The following is a 21,904-nucleotide window of genomic DNA, read 5'->3' as shown; positions in this document are numbered from 1 at the left end:
TTATTGATTCATGTAAAAATTAAGTAAAATTAAATTATTAGTATATCATTATTTTTATTTGAGTGCATGACAGTAAAGAACATGATAATAACCCAGAATAGTTTAGAATCACTACCTTGATTTGTGCTAAAGCACTAGTAATTTTACCCATTATTTCTTTTGTGTCGGAAAGGCAAATAAAAAACACATTGATAAAGGCAAGTAGTATGGGGTGGAATTGTTGGGACCTAGGAGACAGCTACAATTTCACAAGATAACACTAGATTGCTCTTCACAGAGATTGAACCCTTTTAGACATCTACCAGCAGTGTAAGAGAGTTCCTTTTTCTCCATAACCTGACCAACATGGAACTTGTGTATTAACTGAGGTTCTGTAAGCACTCTACCAGCTGAGCTATATCCCCAGTCCCTCAAATAATATTCTTCATAAATGTTTTACTCATCTTTTGTTAGATTTAATTTAGGTAACAGATTTTTTTTTTTTTTTTTTTTTTTTTTTGCAAATAGAGATAGAAAGTACATCTTTAACTGTACTTTTCATTCAATTGTTTTTGGTATATAATAACTATATTGAATATTGTATATTTACTTTAAACTTGGAAAACAACTTATTCTAATAGGTTATCTTGGCTTTTCTACATTAAACAATTACACAGTTTATGAATAAAGCCAGTTTTGTTGGAGACTTCTGGTTTTGGGTCTGCAGCAGAAGGTTATAAGTCATCATTCCACAAAAAAAAAGGTTGGACAAACTGAAAATCAACAATTTTTAAAATATTCATCAGAGAACTGAGGCTGCAGAGCAAACTTTTTCATAAATTGAAAGTGCAGGATGGTGGACACAGAGAATGATAACTTACCACAGCAGAGGCCTGGGAGGCTCCGGACTAGAAACCTCCCTCAGAACCAGTTCTGAGATTGGAAAGCAAGGCTGGAACTGATGAGTGTTGGAGGCTCAGTGTGGACATGTGAGAGAGTTAAAAACTGTATCAGGGCCCCATCTCAGCAGAACACCTACACTTTCATGAGTTTTACCTCCAGGAGCCTTCTATGTTTTCATGGCGAATACCAGAGAAAATTCCCCTGTGTTTCTAACAGGGAGAGGCAGAGCATTTTGAAATATGCCCAGAGCATTTTATTCTTCCCAAAAAGGTCTGCCCTCAAGAGAAACTAGTTATCTGAGCCTAACTGAGGTTATACCAAAGATTAAGTAACCTGAGGGAAGGGAAATACTCAATTCCAGTCCCCACTATCTTTCCACTCTGCCAAGGGAAACACCCAACTCCATCTCCCTCTAACCTTCCTGTTTCATTTAAAGGGAGCAAAACAAAAATTAAAGAAAACCAAGAAACACTTATGAAGGTCACAACCTAGGCATGCAGGCTCACTAAAATTCTGAGACCAATCGTAGGTCTAATAAGACTCTTTCCCCTCTCCCTACACTTTACCAACCATTGAGCCCCCTTATAACACCAGGGAATACAACTGAAGGAATTGTGTGTCTGCATGTGTGAGATATTATTTAAGAAAACTTATTTTAGGGAAACCTACAACCAATAGAAGAAACAGAAACAAGGACATCAGAGGAAATTTTAGCCTCTGACATCTACAGCTACAGCAAACAGTAAATACATCTTATCCTCCTGCCAGATAAATATAAATGCTCACACTAAAGACCTATTTACTTTAGTTCATCGTATTCAGTAGATTATGTCTGGTTTTCAACAAAAAAATTATAAGGCATTCTAAGACCCAAAAAACACAGTTCAAAGAGACAGAGCAAGCCTCAAAACCAGACTGAGATAGGGCAGAGATGTTGGGATTGTCAGACTGGAAATTTAAAGCAACTATGATTAATATGATAGCCTTATTTCTATAATTCTAATTCTTAAACATTTTACATGTGTCTCTAACAGGACCTGTGATACAATATTAAGTGGAAGTGGTGATAACAATCATCCTTTTTCCAATAAACTTAAGAATGTTTGTAACATTTCACTATTGAATATAATGTTTGTTGTAGGATTTTGGCTTTTTTTTTTTTTTTTTCAGGTTAGGAAAGTCTTCTATTTCTAGTTTAGCTAAGAGTTTTGTGGTTTTAAAAATCATGAATGATCATTAAATTTTATTGATTGCTTTTCCTGTATCCTCTGAGATGATCACATGGTCTTCCTTCTTTAACTCATTAATGTGTTAAAATGAAATAGATTTTTTTCTTATAGTAATTCATCATTGCATTTTTATGATAAACCCAGGTTAGTCATGATTTTAAAAAAAATCACATTCCTGGATTTCAATTGCTCTTATTTTGTTTAGGACTTTTTACATTTATGTTTTAAACCAAGGTTGATTAATATTTTCCTTTCTTATGCAGTCATTGTCTGGTTTTGGTATCAAGGATATACTTGCCTCATAAAATGAACTTTCATTTTTGAGTTCATTTTCTGGAAATGAACTTGTTTATAAAATCATATGAACCTCATGTTTTCTTTGTGGTAGATTTAACTATTATTTAGTTTCTTTTATGATTATAGGCCTACTATGTTTTCCACTTCTCAAGCTGGAGATATATATTTATATAATGTCTTTTCAAAATTATTGGTGCTAATTGTGTCAAAGCACTTTTTTATTGTTTACTAGTACTGTCTCTCTCTCTCTTTGGATTGGCTTTACAGAAATTTGTCTAGAAAACTTACTGATTCTTAGGTAGTGTTATGGGCTAGATAGATGTCCCCCAAAAGCTCATGTGTGAGACCATGAAAGAGAGTTTAAAGGTGAAATGATTGGGTTATGAGAGCCTTATCCTAATCAGTGTATTAATCCACTCCAATGAATTAACTGGGTGGTAACATAGGCAGATAGGGTGTGGCTGGAGGAGGTGGGTCACTGGGGGCGTGTCTTGGGGATTTATATTTTCTCCCTGAGTGAGAACTCTCTGCTTCCTGGTGGCCAAGCTCTGAGCTGCATGCCTTCTCCACACTCTTCCATGGTGATGTTCTGCCTCACCCTGGGCCTAGAGCAACGGAGTCAGTTTATTATGGCCTAAGACCTCTGAAGCAGTGAACACCAAGTAAATGTTTCCTCCTCTATGTTGAACTGGTCAGGTCTTTTGGTTACAGCCACAGAAAAGCTATTTAAAGATATTAAAATATGAAAAAAGTGTCTAAAAATAGATAATATATGGTACCTTCTTAGCCTCTTCAAAGGATTAGTATTGTTATAGTGTTCATTTTTCATATAATGAATTTCTGCTGTTATCTTTATTATTCCTTCCTTTTATTTTGTTATTCATTTTCTAATCTAGATTTAGAAACAACTTATTACTTTTTGTTATTCTTTTAAAAATATATGTACCTGAGGTAGATTTCCTTCTATCCTATTCGTACTGAGATTTGATAAATGATATTTTCATTGCCATTCAATTTTATATATTTAATACTCATTATTTCTTCTTTGAAGAGTGAATTACCAAAGTCTGTTTTCAAATTTCCAAACATTAAAAAATATTTTTGTTATTAATTTCTAACTTCATCATACTATTTATTAAGACTTCCTTTATGGCATGGTATAAATGATCTTGAAAAATTATTCTTTAATTGTTGGATATAGTGTTTTATGTGTGTCCATTGAATTGAATTTATTAACTTAGTTATACACATCATCTGTATGTTAAACTAAATTCAAGGATCTTATTTCCCATGCAAAGAATATTAAAATGTTCAGGTGTGATTATGAGTTTATCAGTAACTTGACTTTTTTGCACTAGGGATTGAACTCAGGGGCACTCAACCACTGAGTCACATCCCCTGCTCCATTTTGTATTTTATTTAGAGAGAGGGTCTCATTGAGTTGCTTAGCACCTCCCTTTTGATGAGGCTGGCTTTGAACTCTCCAGCCTCCTGTCAGGGTGGATCCTCTGCCTCAGCCTCCTGAGCTGCTGGAATTACAGACATGTGCCACATTGCTGGGCTAAGAATTGCTGACTTTTAATCCAGATTGTAATCTTTTTCTTTTATTTTGATCACTGATATATTTGGTGTTAATGTTGACAAGTTATTTGAATTTTCTGTTTGTCTTTTTTCCTATCATATATTGTCTCGATTTTTAAAGTCCTCTTTTCTTTTCTATTGATTGGGAAGTTATATAATTCTGTATTTATACTTTCAGAGGTTTTTTTTTGTTATTTGTAATGTTTGACATGTCCAGTCATCTTAACAATGCTTAATCAATAATTCTATCCTTTTCCCATACATTCAAGGACTTCATATTCTCTTCATTTGTTCATCTGTCCTCCCATTTGATATGTCATTCTTGATTGGTACTTTATTTTCACTTCATTTCTAAACTCTAGTTTTCAATATTATTATTGTACCTTTACAATTAATATTGATATACATTTAATCTACATGTTTACCAATTTATTCCTCAACTGCTTTCTTTTAAAATTTTTTTTAGATGGGCACAATATCTTTATTTTATTTATCTATTTTTACGTGGTGCCTGACACACCCAGTGCCTGACACCAGCTAGGCAAGTACTCTACCACTGAGCCACAACCCCAGCCCTCAACTGCTTTTGCATCTTGTTTTTTCACTTTTGTTTCAATTTCTTTCTTCTGTTACTCCAGGAAGATCTTCATAGTAAAAACCTTATTCTCTATTTGTCTGACAATGCATTTCTCTTATTTAGACCCTTTAGTCCTGCATGTGATTTTTAAGTTGAATAGTTATTTTCTCTTCCTCTTTGAAGACATCAACCTAGTCTTTAAGATGCTTAGAAATCTACTGACAGTCTACTAATCATTCTTTTTTGGTACTGTATCCTTTGTCTCTGGTAGCTTTTGAGACTGTCTTTTTGTAGCTCTTATTCTATAGCTTTACCATTGTGCGGAGTGTGTGTGTGTGTGTGTGTGTGTGTGTGTGTGTGTGGTGTGTTTCCTCCAGTCGGTTTCTTCAATGTAGGACTTATTTCTTTCCCTGAGTAAAGTCTGACCTATTATCTTTTGAACATTGCCTCTTCCTCAGTTTTCTCCCTCAGGAGCTCCGTTGGAGATGTCTCCTTGCCTCTGTGTCTCTACCTTTCTCACACATTTCCCACTCTCTTTAATCCCTTTGTAATCACCCCCCCCCCACCCCAAGTCTGTGTGTGGCTTACCTTTCAATCATTTTTCCGAAGTTGTGAGCAGTTTTTCTTTTTCTCTTTGTGGTATTGGGGATTGAACTGGAGTCTGCCCCTGAGCGATACACAACCCCACCACAATTTTACATTTTGATGATGTCCAGTTTATTAATTTTCCTTTTATGAATCATGTATTTCCCATCAATGTCTTAATCATTTTAACCCTAAATATCTAGTAACCTCTTTTTGATTTGCTGTTAATACTAGTTTTAGGATACAGACTCTTTCCATTGTTACGTGAGTTCTTCCTCATGCTGGTTCATTTCTAAGACTCTCACATATATCAAGAGCTTTTCAGTTGGGGGGGGGAGGGTGTATTTTCTTCATCTCGTACCCCTGAATGGTAGGAGTCACCCTACTATCAAAGTTTGAAAATGTTATGGGTCCTAGAATAGTTGGGGATTAATAGACCTCAAGGGACACTAAAATATGGACCTTATCTCTGTTCAGTCTAGACTCCCCCCTTTCCCGCTGGAGACCTATCCATCTTGTATCGGATACAGAGCTACTTTGCTACATCCATTGGGGTAACTTGGTTTTTAGTTCCTTTGTCATGGACTTAAGCAAGAGTTGAGCAGGACTTAAGTGGGAATCCCAGTTCTAGCTCTTTGCTTTGCTCAAGTCTGTAGCCATGTATTCTTCCTGTACTTTATGTTCCACTCCCCAGCCTCAGGTCTACGTCCTTATGTCCAGATCCCGTATCCCATTTTCTGGGTTACTACAGTATAACTGGAATTTACTGCTTTGATTTGAGTTCAGTTTTTTTTGGCCTCTGTAGTTTCCCTTTTATTCTCTTTTTTTCCCCCCCATTTCTTCTTTCTCTCAGGCTTTATTATGTCGTTAAATTATCGTATTGTTTTATATAGCATTTTCATATATTCATAGTGAGAGTTGTTTCCTATTAGCATAATATCTCATGTTGCTGGAACCAAAACACCCCATGTAAGTATTTAAACATGCAGGACGTACACATAATTTGAGATTTAGAGAATAAAACTTAAGAACAAAAAAGAATTGAAAGAAGAATAAGATAGTGATGACCCAAAGTTTGGCAGGGAATTCCTAATATTTCTCTTGCCCATTAAGTTATAGGTTTGGATGGAAGTACCAAGTTTTTCTTTGATCCTTCTCATAGTTTTTTCTTCTCGTCCCATTATATCCACCCTTCCTTTCGTAGACTCTCCTTTGACTTCCTGGAGTAGGCAGAAAGTTAAAGTTTTGTCCTTGTCCAGAACTTTTGTTCTCTCCCACTAACCCAATCCCCTACTGGGGACTGAACTCTGGTCCTTATGCATGCTAGCTGAGAATTCTACAACTGAGCTCCGCACACCATCCTTTCATAAATTTTGTTTTTGAGCCATGCTCATGCTGACCTCGAACTTGTGATCCTCCTACCTCAGCCTCCTTAGTAACTGGGGTTACAGGCATGCACCACCCTGCCTGCCCTGGAAATTTTGTTTTCTGAAAACTCCTCCTCATACCCTTCATTTCCCAGCCCCACCCTGAGTTATCATTCTAAGTCCTCTTCTCTAACTTCACAGCTGGCTCTGATTACCTTGCTGCTTCCCATGCTCATCATACGGCCAGGGTAACCAGGCTTCTTGAACAATGGTAATGCCAATTTTATGACCTTAATCCCCAAATCACATGCTATTCTCAGTCTCCCAAATCTTCATACAGAAAGGCTGGTATAAAGCTTGTCACTTTATAGGTAGAATTTTGAAAAGTGGGAGAAGGGTTCCATGCAAGAAGAGAGTTGAGAACTGCCACAGCTGAAGTGGAAGCAGAAGGGCTGTACTGTAGAGTAAAAGCACTTCTTTCTTTCCACACTTTAATGCTTTTCAAGTCTGCACACACTTCTACTACCAGGTTCAAACCCTCCAAAGGATTTCTATTGTATTTAAAATTAAATGTAAATTTCTTTTTTTCCAATATATTTTTTAGTTGCAGATGGACACAATTCCTTTATTTTATTTATTTATATGTGGTGCTGAGGGTTGAACCCAGTGCCTCATATGTGTAAGGCGAAGCGCTCTACTGCTGAGCCACAACCCCAGCCATGCCCCCTTTTAAAATATGCTTTTTATTTTTTACTTTTTTCAGTTGTGATGGATCTTTATTTGGTTTATTTATTTATATGTGGTGCTGAGAACTGAACTCAGTGCCTCACACATGCCAGGCAAGGGCTCTACCACTGAGTCACAACCCCAGCTCCAAATTTCAATTTCTTATGGCAACCTGCAAGTACTTATACAAGCTGGCCTGTCTGGTCTTCAATCTCCACTCTGTATCTTCCTTTCAATATGTAGACTTCATTCCTCCTTTATTTCTAGACATTTTTCAGCATTTATTTTAATTTTAAAAAATGTTTCATATGTATTTAGTGGATCCTTGTAGCTATCTTGTGAGGCAGGTAATAGTATTATCTCCTTTTTTAAAAATTGAGAAAGCTGAGGCACAGAAAAATTAAATTGCATGCTCAAGGTCATCCAGCTTGGAAGTGGCCTAACCATGATTTGAACATGGGCAGTGTAGTTCCAAAGTTCAGTGTTAACCACTACTTTGTTATGGAAAGGTATGAGTGAAATGCCAATGTATAACAAATTATGCCAAAACGTAGCAGCTTAAACAATAGACACTTATTATCCCACATAGTTTATGGTTTCAGGAATCTCGGACTTAGGGGTGTAATGCGGAAGATTGCCATCACTCTACCTGCCAGAGTAGATTGGGGCTCGAGGATCCACTTCCTATGTCATTCATGTGGCTATTGCAAGACGCCTCAGTTACTTACCATATGAGCTGCTGAGGACAAGCCTTCCCCCAGTATGAGAGGTGAGAGATGGGAGAGAGAGAGATTGAGATTGATTGAGAGATGAGTCCCTCTGACTTTTATGGCCTAATCAATAATAATTTTAAAATAAAAACATTCTAAAAATGTTTTCCTTCTTCATAGATTCTAGTTGTTCATATGTTGGGATCTTCTTTGCTTTCCTCCTATACATGTCATGTGAATCAAATTTAAATAAGTGGATATCATTTCAACTCCAACACCTACTCAGTGTCTTGTATGCTAGAAATGTACCCCAGTCAGCAGTACAAAGACAAAACAAAAAAATTCATACATTTCATTTTGCTTTTTATGAGGCCAATAGTCTCTATGAGGACAACTCACAAAATAACCTAATAAAAATCAAGGGTATCAATTTATAATAGCTACTAGAATAAGGATATTAGATAACAGAGGAATGAATTATGTAGCCAATATCAAAAAGAAAGCTATTTGTACAATGCAGTCTTAATGGGCTCTGGTACATAAATCTTATCTTTTTCATTCATTTATCAATGCTGATATTGATCTTTATTTCAACACTTACTGATATTATGTTTACCCTTCACATCTTCTTACCTCTATACTACTGGAATGAATGTTTGTGTCCCCTGTAAATTCATATGTTGCAACTAATACCCAAAGCGAGTGTATTTGGAGTTGGGACCTTTGGGAGGTAATTAGGTGGTCATAAGAACTGGACCCTTGTCAGTGAGTGCCCTCATAAAAGAGGCTCCAGAGAGATCCTTCTTGTCTTCCACTATGTGTGATTACAGTGACAAGACAGCCTTCCACAAGACAGAGGACCCTCACCAGATGTGAAATTTGCCTGGGTCTTCATCTTGATCTTGATCAACACCTTGATCTTGATCTTCCCAACCTCCAGAACTGTGAGAGAGAAATTTCAGTAGTTTATAAGCCACCCAGTTTGTTGTTACTGTTGTTGTTGTTATAGCAGCTTCAGCAATGACAGATACTTGCTCCTTTTTCTGTGTTCCCTAGAATTTAGTACAAACTTCTATATTGTAACATTAACTACTGGGTTTTTTTAAAATAGTTTTTTTAGATGTTTGAAAGACCTTTATTTTATTCATTTATTTATATGTTGTTGCTGAGAATTGAACCCAGTGTCTCACCACACATGCTTTGCAAGCACTCTATACACTGAGCAACAACCCCAGTCCCTCACTACTTGGTCTTAAGACAGTTCAGTTCAGTGGCCTAGGGCAGGGACTCTAAAGTCAGACAGACCTATGTGTAGATTCTCAGCTCCGCCACTTACTAGCTTTGTGACCTCAATAAATTACCTAGCCTGTAAACTTTGTTTTCTTTATTTGTCAAATGTAATTTATTATTGTGATAAATGCTTAATCAGATAATGCATGTAAAGTGCCTAGTAAAATGTCTAACCCATGGTCAACCTCATCTCATCTTTGTAGGCACCTCTGTGTCTGACCTACTGACTCTATGATCTCATGAAGACAGAGACCATGTTATATCTTTTTTGCACTCAAGCACTTGACACGAAATCCTAGTAAATGTGTGTTGAGTGAATTTGCAGCTCTGTCCTTTTCTTAAGCAAGAACCATATGCCATGTTGGCTTACTATCTGTGAGACTCTGTAAAAGAGGGCAGAACAAAAGCCTATCTTGTGCTCATGTAGTAGAGGATGCTTAGGGGTAATATTGTAGTTATTGCTGTTTGTAACTCTTTTCATCTGTGTTCTGGAAAATTCCATCGATCTGATTTTCCCCAAAGTTCTGAATCCATTAAATTTTCTATCATCTCTTATGAAGATATGCCTGCGGTTTTTCTGGGATGACTAATCATTTTTCTTTTAAATTCATCTCTATATCTTTATTCCAGAGTACACTGTTTGCATCTAAAGTTATTTGTATTTGGCATTTCTGAGAATATTAAAAAATCAATTACAGACCACATTTTTCTCTTCTCTCTAGTCCTATGAAGTTAATTAAGAGTTTAATTGGGAAAATATTCTAACCAGCCAGGGATGGTGACTGGTTAGTAACTCGGGAGGCTGAGGCAGGAAGATCATAAGTTCAAGACCAGCCTCAGCAACATAGCAAGGCCCTAAGTAATTTTGCAAAATAAAAAGCGTAGGGGATTAGCTCAGTGGTAAAGTATCCTGGGGTTAATCCCTGGTACCAAAAATAAATAAATAAGTAAATCCTATAAAGCTAGTGGGTTACTAAATAATAATAATGTAACCATCTTTCCCTTGTCTACATTAATTTAAATTGTCTATAGCAGGTAGATATATTGATATAAACATGGATATAACTGGCTACGCTATAGATAAATACATAGTTGCATATATGGATGAAAATGTCTAGAAGAAGAATGTATCTCAAAAAGTCAACAGTGATAATTAGATGGTGACATTAAAAATGCTTTTTTATTATTTCTACTTCTCAACATAAAAGTCTTGTTGATTTTTACTTTCTTTCTTTTTCCTTTTTTTTTTTTTTTTCTCTTCTTTGCTGTGCTGAAATCAAACCCTCCACCACTGAGCCACATCCCCAGCCATTTTTATTCTTATTTTGTGATAGGGTCTCACTAAGTTGTCCAGCTAACCTCAAACTTGCCATCCTCTTGCCTGCAAATTTCCAAGTAGCTGGGGATTGCGGGCATGTGCCCCACAACACCCAGCTTGAATCAAGTCTTAACTGACATGAATTAGAGCACACAGTTGACCCTCCATATCCACAGATTCCACATACATGAATTCAACCAATGTCAGATCAAAAATATTGGGAAAAGAAATTACTTCTATTCTGAACAACTATTGGGATAGTAGTTACATTGTTATCAGGCATTGTAGGTAATCAAGAGATGATTTAAAGTATATGGGAAGATATGCATGGGTTATTTGCAAATTCTATGCCATTTTATATGAGAGGACTTGAGAATTCCTCTCTTTTTTTTTTTTTTTTTTTTGTGATGCTGGGGGTTGAACCCAGGGCCTTGTACATACAAGGCAAGCACTTTACCAGCTGAGCTATATCTCCAGCCTGAAATTTCTCAAATTTTATATCCTGGGAGGGGAGTTTGGGAACTAATCCCCTATAGATACTAAGGTACCAATGTAATTCATATTTTTCTTTGCCCCATTCTGTTCCCCAGACATACTTAACATAATTTGTGTAAATTAACTGTCAGGCTTTGATTCGTATGTGCAATTTAAAGACTGTTCAGTTTCATAAATCTGTAGTTCAGTGGGACAATATCACATGTTTACTAGGACACACATGCAAAAGTACTCATTGTACCATTTACTTTGTAACAGCAAAAATTTATGACAAACTAATGAAAAGGGCTGAATAAACTATGGTACATTCCTGTTGTAGAGTATTATAGAATGGTGACAATGAATTCACCATAATCACATTATTGACAAACCTTAGCAACATAATGTTGAGCCCAAAGAACAAATCCCAGAGGACCCCATATAATAAGTTCAAAAACAAATCTAGTGTTGTACAGGCCCACACATGTGTTTAATAAAATATAAAAGAGCAAGGGCATGATAGAAAACAAATCTAAGAGAGCAGTTACTACTGGCGGGAAGATTGGAGAATGGCACAGAAACAAATAGGTCAGCGTAAGTATAGGACTTTGAGGCCTTGGTTAAGAGGTATGTCCACGAGTAGTTTATTATATTATTATAATACTATACAAAGTGTGAATCGATTAAATGAGGTTTATGTAAGGAGCAAAGGACCAGTTAGACCCCTTGATTTGTGACACACTATTACCATCAATCAAGACTGTGGTTAATCCAGTTTTGTCCTGAAGTTCACAGGACAATCTTACCCTTTATGAAGTCGCCTATTGTACAGGCCTGGTTTTGTTTCTAAAAAGGAGGCAACAAGGATGAATGTGTTTCTATTTGTGTACTCAAGTGTTTCCTAACCAGGTTTTTAAAAATAACTTTTACTTTTGGAATAGTTTTAGATTTATAGAATAGTTACAAAGATAGGTCAGAGAGTTTCTTTTAAATGCCTTCTCCCATTTTCCCTCTTATTAACACTTTAGGTTACTGTGGGGCATTTCTTCCAACTAACCGAACAACCATTGATACAGTATTATTAAGCTTAACTAGATTTAAGCTTCCCCGGTAGTATTTCCCATCCTGCATCTAGTTGGGCTCCATGTGTTGAACTGACGAGGAAATAAACTTACTAAAGGACTACAAATTTTCTGCAGGAATAAGCTCCATCTTCAAGATCATTTATAATTTGCTCTAAGCAGTCTTAGTTGTTTAGAGATAGGATCCAGAGCTAAGTGGGTTTAATGTTCTTAAAAGTCATGTTTTTGAATTATTTACCAGGTTCTCATTAGAATGAGTACAGGAAGCCAAGTGCTGAACTGGGTAATTTTTTTTTTTTTTTTCCTGTGTTCTTTCTAAATCAGGTCATAGAAAGTGGATGCTATTTCTTTAAATAATATAACCAAGCTGATCCCTGGATTACAATTAGGTTACGTAACTTGCTTATGAGCTGCTTTTCATTAAGACTTGCAGTGGGCAATGGGGCTTTACGTTTCAGAGCAAAGCTGGGGAGAAAAATCCTGCTAAAAGCCAGAACACATGCGGAGTCAGCAGCAGGGCTGCAATAACTTCAGCACGGGATTGAGTTCAGTGTGGGCGGCTCCTTTTCTCTTTAAATCCTTAAAACATCTTTTGTCCTACCAAACTCTTTAGTTCCAAATACTTCTAAAACACGCATGCTGAGGGCCCACACTGAAGAAAGATTGGGGTGGCCAGTCCTCGGGAGGCTGAGCAATCAGGAGCTCTCCAGGGAGGACATTATCGCGTTTCTGCAGAACCATGGCTGAGTTTCATTTCTTGCAGAACACAAATTACTAGGAAACATTTTAAAGATGTGGCCAAGGGAGGTAAGGAAAATCTTAGTTCTTCACCATAGCCATATCTTTGCAAGTAAGCATTTTAAGTGGGTACAGTAAATAAAATAGAAGGTGCCAGATCAAGTATAAAACAAGAAGCTTGGTGTCGAACCCAGAGAAATAATATCAGAAGAGATTCTGGATGAGGGTTCATCAAAACATACAAACATCTCTTAAAAATGGGATAAAGCCAACCCACCCCCCAAAAGAAGTTATTCATTGCTAATTATGCAGAACACTCTCTAAGGGATGAGACCATTTTTTTAGTTGTCGATGGATCTTTATTTATTTATTTATTTACATGTGGTGCTGAGAATCAAACCCAGAGCCTCACACATGCTAGGCAAGCGCTCTATCACGGAGCCATAAACCCAGCCCAAAATTTTTTTAGATACTAATATTAAAAACTACCTCACAAAAGAGGATAAATGTTGGAAATCGAAATTTTACTGTTAGAATAAGGAAGCAGTCAGAGACTCTGGCAAAACACTCTTGACAATAAATAAGCAGAGGTAGTAAGCTTTGCTCTCCAGAGCCTGAACCAGAATAGGCTTGTGGAACAGAAAGGAAAACACAATGCAGAATTCTACCAGAGACAAAATTCTTTTTGAAATGGAATTATTGTACAGTGACTAAAATAGGAGTCATGAACAATTAAATAAACTTAGAGCCCTTCATGTACTTGAAGAAACACTGGTAATTTACTATAGGGGAACAATCAAAAGGATAATTCTTTAAGCAGCTAAATCCAGGATCTTTCTTAACTTTTGATAAGTAGAATCTTTTGTGAATTCCCAAATTGAGAAGAATACTTTATTTTACAGATGTATAAACTATTGGTTAAAGAGAACTTTTTTTCTTTTTAACTTATGGTTATCTTTCAAAATTTATAGTTGACATTTAACTTTCAACTCCCAATACTTACTATTTATAGTTAACTTTTTTTCAGTACTACAGATCAAACCCAGGGTATTGTACTTTCTAGGCAAGTGCTCTACCACTGAGCTACATCCCCAACCCTATGGTTAACTTTTATAAACTTTTTTATAAATAAAATCAAAAGGTTTTTTTTTTTAAAATAAACTTTAACAGCTAATCAATACAACCAACGTAAATGTAAACTATATGCTTGAATGCAAAGTAGTTCATTAATTCTAATGGTATTGCAGATTAATCTTGGCTTCAGCACAGTCCAAAACTTGCCTAAGCCCTGTTGGTTGCTGGGGAATCTTTGATTCTTGTGTGTGTGTCTAATTTACTAATGAATCTTGGTGTCATTTAGGGCTGAACCAAGCACATCTGAACAGGCCTGGTCGATGCTGGCCAGCTGGGTAAGGGCACCCACAGTGTACTGAGCAGGGCTGGAAGAACACCGGCACTGAGATGAGTCAGAGGCTCTCAAAGTGCGTAGTGAGTCAGAATCAGTGCCCCTCCCATCAGAATAAAAGGGGAAGGGGAACCCTAGAAGGGGAGGTATTAAAGGACACACCATGAATCCCCTCCTTGTGACCCTTTGTACCCCGAGTGTTGTGAACCTTGCCTATTCCTAAGGAGGCACAGACCAGAGGACACAATCTAAGTGATGGCCACAGGGAATACTAACCCCAATCCTAACTCTAACATGATGAACAGCAAGGAAGGAAGAGGTTGGCCAGTGTCTATGACTGGGAAGTGATCACCAGCAAAGCCTCTTAGAGCACCTGCAAGTGATCCTGGAACCTGCGGGAGTGAGGTGGGTGCATCATGGAAAGCGTATGTGCTCTGGTGTCTCAGAAATTTAGGTTTAAATTTAAATCCTTCCTCTGTCATTTAAGTGAATGCTATCAGGTTAAATCACTTAAACTCTGAGCCATACTTCTCTTATCTGGAGGTAATAATATCTTTTTACTAGGCGATTAGTTTGGCAGGGGTGGAGAGGTGCAGATCGCTAAACAGGATTTCATCGTACAATAGTCGCTCCTTATTCACTGTTTTACTTCCCATGGTTTAATTTGCCCAAAGGCAACTATAGTCCAAAAATATTAAATACAGAACTAAACAATTTGTAAGTTCTAAAGGGCAAGCCATTCTGACTAGTGTGATGAAATTCATATTATCACATTCTATTCTGCTTATATGTGAATCATTCCTTTGTCCAGAGTATCCACACTGTATATGCTACCTAACTTAGTCAACTAATAACCATCTTGGTTATCAGATTGACTGTTGCAATATCACAGTGCTTGTATTTAGGTAACCCTTATTTTACTTAATAATGACCCAAAAGAGCAAGACTAGTTTCTTTTGGATATTCCAAAGAAAAGTTGTAAAGTGACTTTTTAAAGGGTGAAAGTTTGTTGGTTTTTTTTTTTTTTTTAATTTTTTGCGGTGCTGGGGATTGAAACTCAGGGCCTTCGTGCTTGCGATGGGGAAAGCACTCTACCAACTGAGCTATCTCCCCAGCCCAAAAGGTGAAAGTTCTTAACCTTATCATGGGTGTGTATGTATAGGCTAAAACATAGTATATTAGAATTTTGTACTATCTGGGGTTTCAGGCATCCACTGGGAGTTTTGGAACATATACTCTACAGATAGGGTGGACTATTATGTTGCTGAGCTCAACCGACCTGATTTGAAAGAACTACTCAGGTAAACACTTGCTGAATGAATTCTTGAGTGACATCACCACCAGATCATCCAGCAGGGGCTGTGCTGACACTTGGTTGACTTGTTTTCTAGGATTCAATTTCTTTAACCCCCACCTCCATCCCCCAGAGATTAGGAACTGAGTCTATTTTCTATCTGGGAATGTTCTGTGAGGAAAGATTATGTTGAAAAACAAAAATGTAAATATCTAAAGTATTCAAAAACGTCTGCTCAATACTCTATAGATATTCACAACCATCACAAAAATGTCCCTCCCTGTCAACATGCCATCATTGTAGATTAGCATCTTGGTGGTAAAAGAGTCGAGGTTCTGGAGTCTTATTTCAGTTTAGTGTTCACTTTTGGAAAACTGTCATTCAGCATTCTTTTGTTTTGTTTTTGTTTTGGTACCGGGGATTGAACTTGGGCACTCGACCACTGAGCCACATCCCCGCCCTATTTTGTATTTTATTTAGACAGGGTCTCACTGAGTTGCTTAGCACCTCACTTTTGCTGAGGCTGGTTTTGAACCCGTGATCCTCCTGCCTCAGCTTTCCAAGCCGCTGGGATTACAGGTGTGGGCCACTGCGCCTGGCTCATTCAGCATTCTTTTGACCAAATTTTACTGAAGGCTTCTCTGCAAAGTTTTGTCTTAGGCCTACCATACAGAAAGAAGTACATAAAAGGCACAGAAGCCCTATCTAAAGCTAACAATCTTGTAGAAGGAAATGACTGCCCAGATGACAGTAGCCAAAAGGCAGGCTGTGGTAAGAAAAGCATGGAGGCAGAGCCAGGAGACTGTCTTGTTAATTTTTGTAATTCTCACAGGGCCAATTGTTCTGTCATACAAAAAGAAATGATAATAATGGTGGCAATGATGATGATGATGATGTAATTGCAAACATCCTGAGCACTTACTGTGTACCAAACACTGTCCTAAAGAGCTTCTGCATGGCTTGGAAAAAGCATTTGCTTTTTCTAGCAGCTTTGTTTGGTAGCCTCTTTTATTAAACTAGATTACAGATGAGGGAATTAAGGTGAAATTTGTCTTTGGAAGATGCTGAAGACATTCATTTCCTTGTCCATCTTAGTTTCAGCAGCATATAAAAATTTAGAAACAAGATAGAATAAAAAAATTGGTTTTATTTCTAGATGTTGCCAAAAAGTAGAATTTGAAGGGGAAAGAAGAAGAAAATGAACATTACTTGAGTATCACAAATGACTTCATTCGGTCTTCATTTTATAGGTGAAGGAAGGGAAGGTTAGAGAGTGACCATAAATGGAGCCCAGATAGGCCTGACTTCACATGTTCTTTTCATTCCATCAGTAGAGCTTTGGCTCTGCCACATACCTGCCATCGAAGTCACTTATACTTCCTAAACTCTGATGAAAATGGGGATAAAACACCTCCCTTAGAATCATTTAGAAATCACATGAAAAAATTAAGGTGGTCTACAAAAAAGAAACATGGATCTGAGAGCAATTCATACAAACTCAAATGAAGGAGAATATAATGAAGGGTATCATACCTATGATACAAAATCATGGGTATCATTTTATCTGTTTGAGCTAAATGCTAGGAACACAGCAGTTTTACTATTGCCCAGGTAAGCTATAGAAGAGTCCATAGAGAAGATGACATTTGAGCTAAATCTTCAGATGGAGGAGAATTTCATGGGTTAAAAAAGAGGAGGACCTGTTAGGAGTGGAAACATCAGAAATGCATGGGGTATGAGAGTGTGTGATATGTTCAGGGCACAGATCATATAGAGAATGGATGGAGACCCATATGCCCCGGGGTGAGCAGACAAGGAACCTGGTTGCACCAGGTTGAGAGGCCTTGAATGCCATGCTAAGTCCTTTAGGCTTAATTTCATAGGCACTTGGGAGCCACTAAGTTGACTACCCAAAGAATCCGATGAGGACAAAGAGTCTGAACAGGGCCTTTTGCCATTCTGTTCTTGTGATGATCACAAAGTCCCATGTTCAGAACATCACAGTCTGTTGCCATGGAAATAGTAATGGGCCTCACTATGGGAATAAATTATCCTCATCATTATACCTTTCTTCCAAGGAACTCTAAGTGTTTGTTGTGTTTTCTTTCTTTCTTTCTTTCTTTCTTTTTCTTTTTTTTTTTTTTAATAGAAGCACCAGATGGTGGTTAAGGGAAAGAAGAAAGCCTAAAGACTCTTGAATTAAAGGAGATTTCAAAGGAATGGAAGGAAAAACACAAGTTGAATTTTGAAAGGTTTAATCAAAACAGATGGCAGAATATCTCAGCCTGAGGGAAGGGAAAAACTGTCTCAGAACCCGTCTGATCCGGGAGTTTCTTCACCCTTGCTTCCTGGGTCCCTGTCTGCTCCTCTCTGCAGGCTGACACTTCAAGCTGGTTAATGGGGAAGAAAATATGTGTGTGTGCACTTGTGCATGTGTGCATGTGTGTGTGTGTGCGTGTGAGTGTGCTCTAGACATAAGAATTAACATTATTGAAATGCCTTTTAAATTGAGTTACTATAAATATTGATTTACTATGCATGTGATCTTAGCTTTCAGACTGATTTTTTTTTTCATTTTTTGTTTTCTAGTCGTAGATGGACAGCATGCCTTTATTTTATTTGTTTACTTTTTTAATGTGGTGCTAAGGATCAAGCCCAGTGCCTCACACATGCTAGGCAAGCATTCTGCCATTGAGCTATAGCACCTGCCCCTCAGACTGACTTTAAAAAATAACCAGTAGAAAGTATTATCATCACAAAATTGTCTCTGCTCTTTCTACTCTGGGGATAGAAGGAAACTATTATTTTTGTTTATCTAATGTGTACACATTTTCCCATATCACCCTATTGTAATTTAGTCCTTGGAATAGAATAATCCTATGGGGTAGGCATCATTATTCATTGTTACAGAGGAAGATGAGGCCCATGGAGACTGCAAATATTACCAAGTTGTGTCTAAGTGGTGGGGCTCTGATATGAGCTCTGACCAGTTCAGGCTCTTTCCAGAACTTCCAGAGACTTCTGGCTCTGTCACTGCAAAATGGAGAGAGCCTGGGCAAGTTGCTTATCCTCTCCAGGCCTCAGTTCCCTGTATGTGATGGAGAAGCAAGTGCTTACCCTAGCATTTTTCCTTTAGAAGAATGGAGTGGAGAATAGAGCTGAAGAATGGGGCACTGGGGTGCTGGAATGGTTACATTTATATAAGAAGGATTTTTTTTTTTTTTTTTTTTAACATGAAGGATTTAATGAGTGTCTGCTAAGTGCCAGGCACTGTGCCATTTGGTGGGGATACGAAAATGAACAGAACAGACAGGGTCCAGCTATCCTTGAGGGCCTAGAAAAAAGGTAGTTGTGCAGATTTCTATCTGGAAGCTGCATTTGAGATGAGGTCTTAGTCATTATCCTCCATGAAAGACTGTTTCCTAATTTTATATCCTATTTCTTCTCAAGAAAGTTAGGAAAATTATATTATTTTTAACCGGCTCTAAGAAATGTATCTTAGGCATCGGTCCACACTCCCTAGTCTCCTCACTGGTGATTGTCCTTTCCACATACAATACTGCTCAGCTTTCCGAATATTTCTGGGGTTTAGATATGAACCCCAAATTAGATGGATCAGGGAAAAACTGCTTGAGTTTGAATCCTTCATCATTCTGCCTTTTATGGACTGCACTGCTTCATGGAAATGCACTGCTGGCTGATAACCCAACTGTCTGGCTGCAGATGGTGATGCTACTGTGAGTGGGAGGGGGGGAGAGGGCGAGGCAGCTGCAGTGGAAGGGAGAAGCAGAAGAACAGGCAGAACCCCAGCCCCCAAGTTCAGCTCATTATCTCAGGATGATCTCAAATGTTTGCAACCTGCATCGGAACAAAAGGGGAAATATTTTTCCATAAAAAGCTGCAACTTTAGGTTTAGATGTTTTTAGCACACAATCTTTTGGAGGTACTTGGTTTTCTCTGCTCACTGGCAGATTTCTTTTACAGTTTCATGCACAACTAAATTTCACTAAAGCTTCAGTGAATTTGGAAGTTTCTCACCCCAGGTCCTTGGGTGTGGGTCTGGTAGCAAAAGAAAAGAACAGAACTTTGTGTGAGCGAGAAAGCTGAGGGGGAACCAGAGAAGCACATCCTGAAAAGGTGATAAATACCAGGTACTTAGAAAATGAGGGAAAATCATGAGCAAACATGGCTTGGAAAACCTGGAAAAAGCACAATGAGGAACATTGTTGGAAGCAGAGAAGAGAAGGGGGTCAATAGGAATGTTGGAGAGAGGGGCTACTTTAGGTCTGTTTGTTTTCGGTTTCAGGGCCAACCCAGATTCATTCTAAGGCAAGGATAAAAGAACCTACAGGAGAATTAGCCATGCTGTGGAAAGGATTTGGTTTTGTTTTGTTTTGTTTTTTCTTTCTAGGATTTACTGGATTGGAGTCAAGGAGAAGTTGACATCCAGGATATCAACTTAAAAAACTGACGGTGTCATTTATGGAGGTAAAGAACTCTAGATAAGGGTCAAAGTCAAGAGAATCTAAAGAATTTTTTAAAATTTAATTTTGCCTATGTTACATTGTATTTGGATGCAGGAGTCTGAAACTCAGAAAGATTTGGGTTAGAGTCATGAATTTGGGAATTGTCAATACGTTGGTTCTTAATGCCAAGGGATGAATATAATATCTTATTATAATCCATATTTTAAAAGAAAGAATTGAAGCTGGGGAAGACTGGTAACTTACTAAATTTTCCCATTCTGCCACCAGGGAATGATGGGATCAAGATTCAAACCAAGGTCCACAGTAGGTTTGAAGAGTAGCTATTATTATTGCTATTCTTGTGGCTATTATTTCTAATTGAGGTTAAGGGCTTGACTCCATTACATTTATGTAAAACCAGCTTAGCGCCCTGAGCAGCCCCATAAAAATCCTTTGTGGTGATACTACAGTGCCCTGGGAAACCCCAAGGCTCTACCTCCCACCTGTCATTCTAAATTGCTTGCCGGTCCTGAGATCTCCAGTTTCTGTTTCTTTGCCCAGCACCTGGTTATTTATGCTCTATGCCTAGATCCTTTGGCCCAAAGCTTCAGTGAGACTGTTTGGCACACTTCCAGCTTTGCCCATGGATTGCTATCTTTTCCTTGGCTCCATCAATTACACCCACGGGCCAGTCTTGCCTCATCTCTAGGGCTAGTCCTGGCTTCTAGATCCCCAAAGCAAGTATGGTTCCCTGGGTTCTTGTCCAAAAAGGAGGTTCAGGCAATATCTTGTCTCTGTCCATTAAAATATATATCTTTTCCATTAAAAGTACCCTAGATATTTTTCCCTTATGCCTAACTTCTTTTTCCAGATTTAGGCTAATCTAATATCTAATAATATATAAATATCTTTCCATTATCTTATATATTCTAAGCCTTCCTTCTTTCTCTTCTTTTCCTTCCTTCCCTTGTAATCTTTAATGCCTTTTTAAAAATGTGCCTTACCTCCTCCTCCTTGTTTCCAGTTGTCCTTGCTTTCCTTGAAGAACTTCCACCATTTCATTCATATGTACTGCTTTCTTTCACATGGAATTCAATTATTCCTGACTTCAGCATTAAAAAAAAAAAAAAAAAAAAAAAGTTAAAACATCACCATTATCTTTGGACACCATTGCCTCCTCAAAATTCACAAATACTGTTGAGGGAGGGCTAAGAATTTCATCATTTCTCCATCGCTAAGTGCATGGTAACCTTCAGGGGAATGCACCTATTGGCTGTGGATGGTCAACATTCATTCAAATCATCCTGTAGCCACCCTGACCAGCTGTTTGATATTTAAAAGATCCTCCCACCCGGCTAAAATATTACCACTTCTATTACAGAGGACTATTGAGAACGACAACATTTTAGCTTTAGTAATTAGCTTGAGAATTCGCAGAGCCTAAATATCACTTTATAAGATTCTTGGTGGCCCACTCACCTCTACATTTTGTCTGGAAACAGTGTAATGAAATAAGGTCAGGAAAATCCAAAATAAGGTTTATTGACCTTCCTTGCTGAGGATTGATGCTGCCACCACCACTCTGAAGGCTGGAATTCCCTGTGCCTTTGTCCAGGGATTCTCAACCAGGGAGAGAGCCTTGACCTTGGGGGAAACGGAAGAGTGCCCAGGTGCAAGAGAGGAGGTACATTAGATATTAGAATAAAACACAGTGAAATAAATAAATTAAAATAAGCACATTAAATATGAGAATATACTTTTATATCTGAAAGTCATAAAAGAAGATTTTTATTTTCTTATGTGAACTAAAGAAAATGAAGCTAGCAGAAAGAGAAATAATAGGGAGGCAGGGGGAGCGAAGTATGCTTCCTGACTCTTGTGAA

This window comes from Sciurus vulgaris, assembly GCF_902686455.1.
Source record: "Sciurus vulgaris genome assembly, chromosome: 14".
Taxonomy (NCBI): Eukaryota; Metazoa; Chordata; class Mammalia; order Rodentia; family Sciuridae; genus Sciurus; species Sciurus vulgaris.
Note: the sequence above shows the minus strand (reverse complement) of the source record.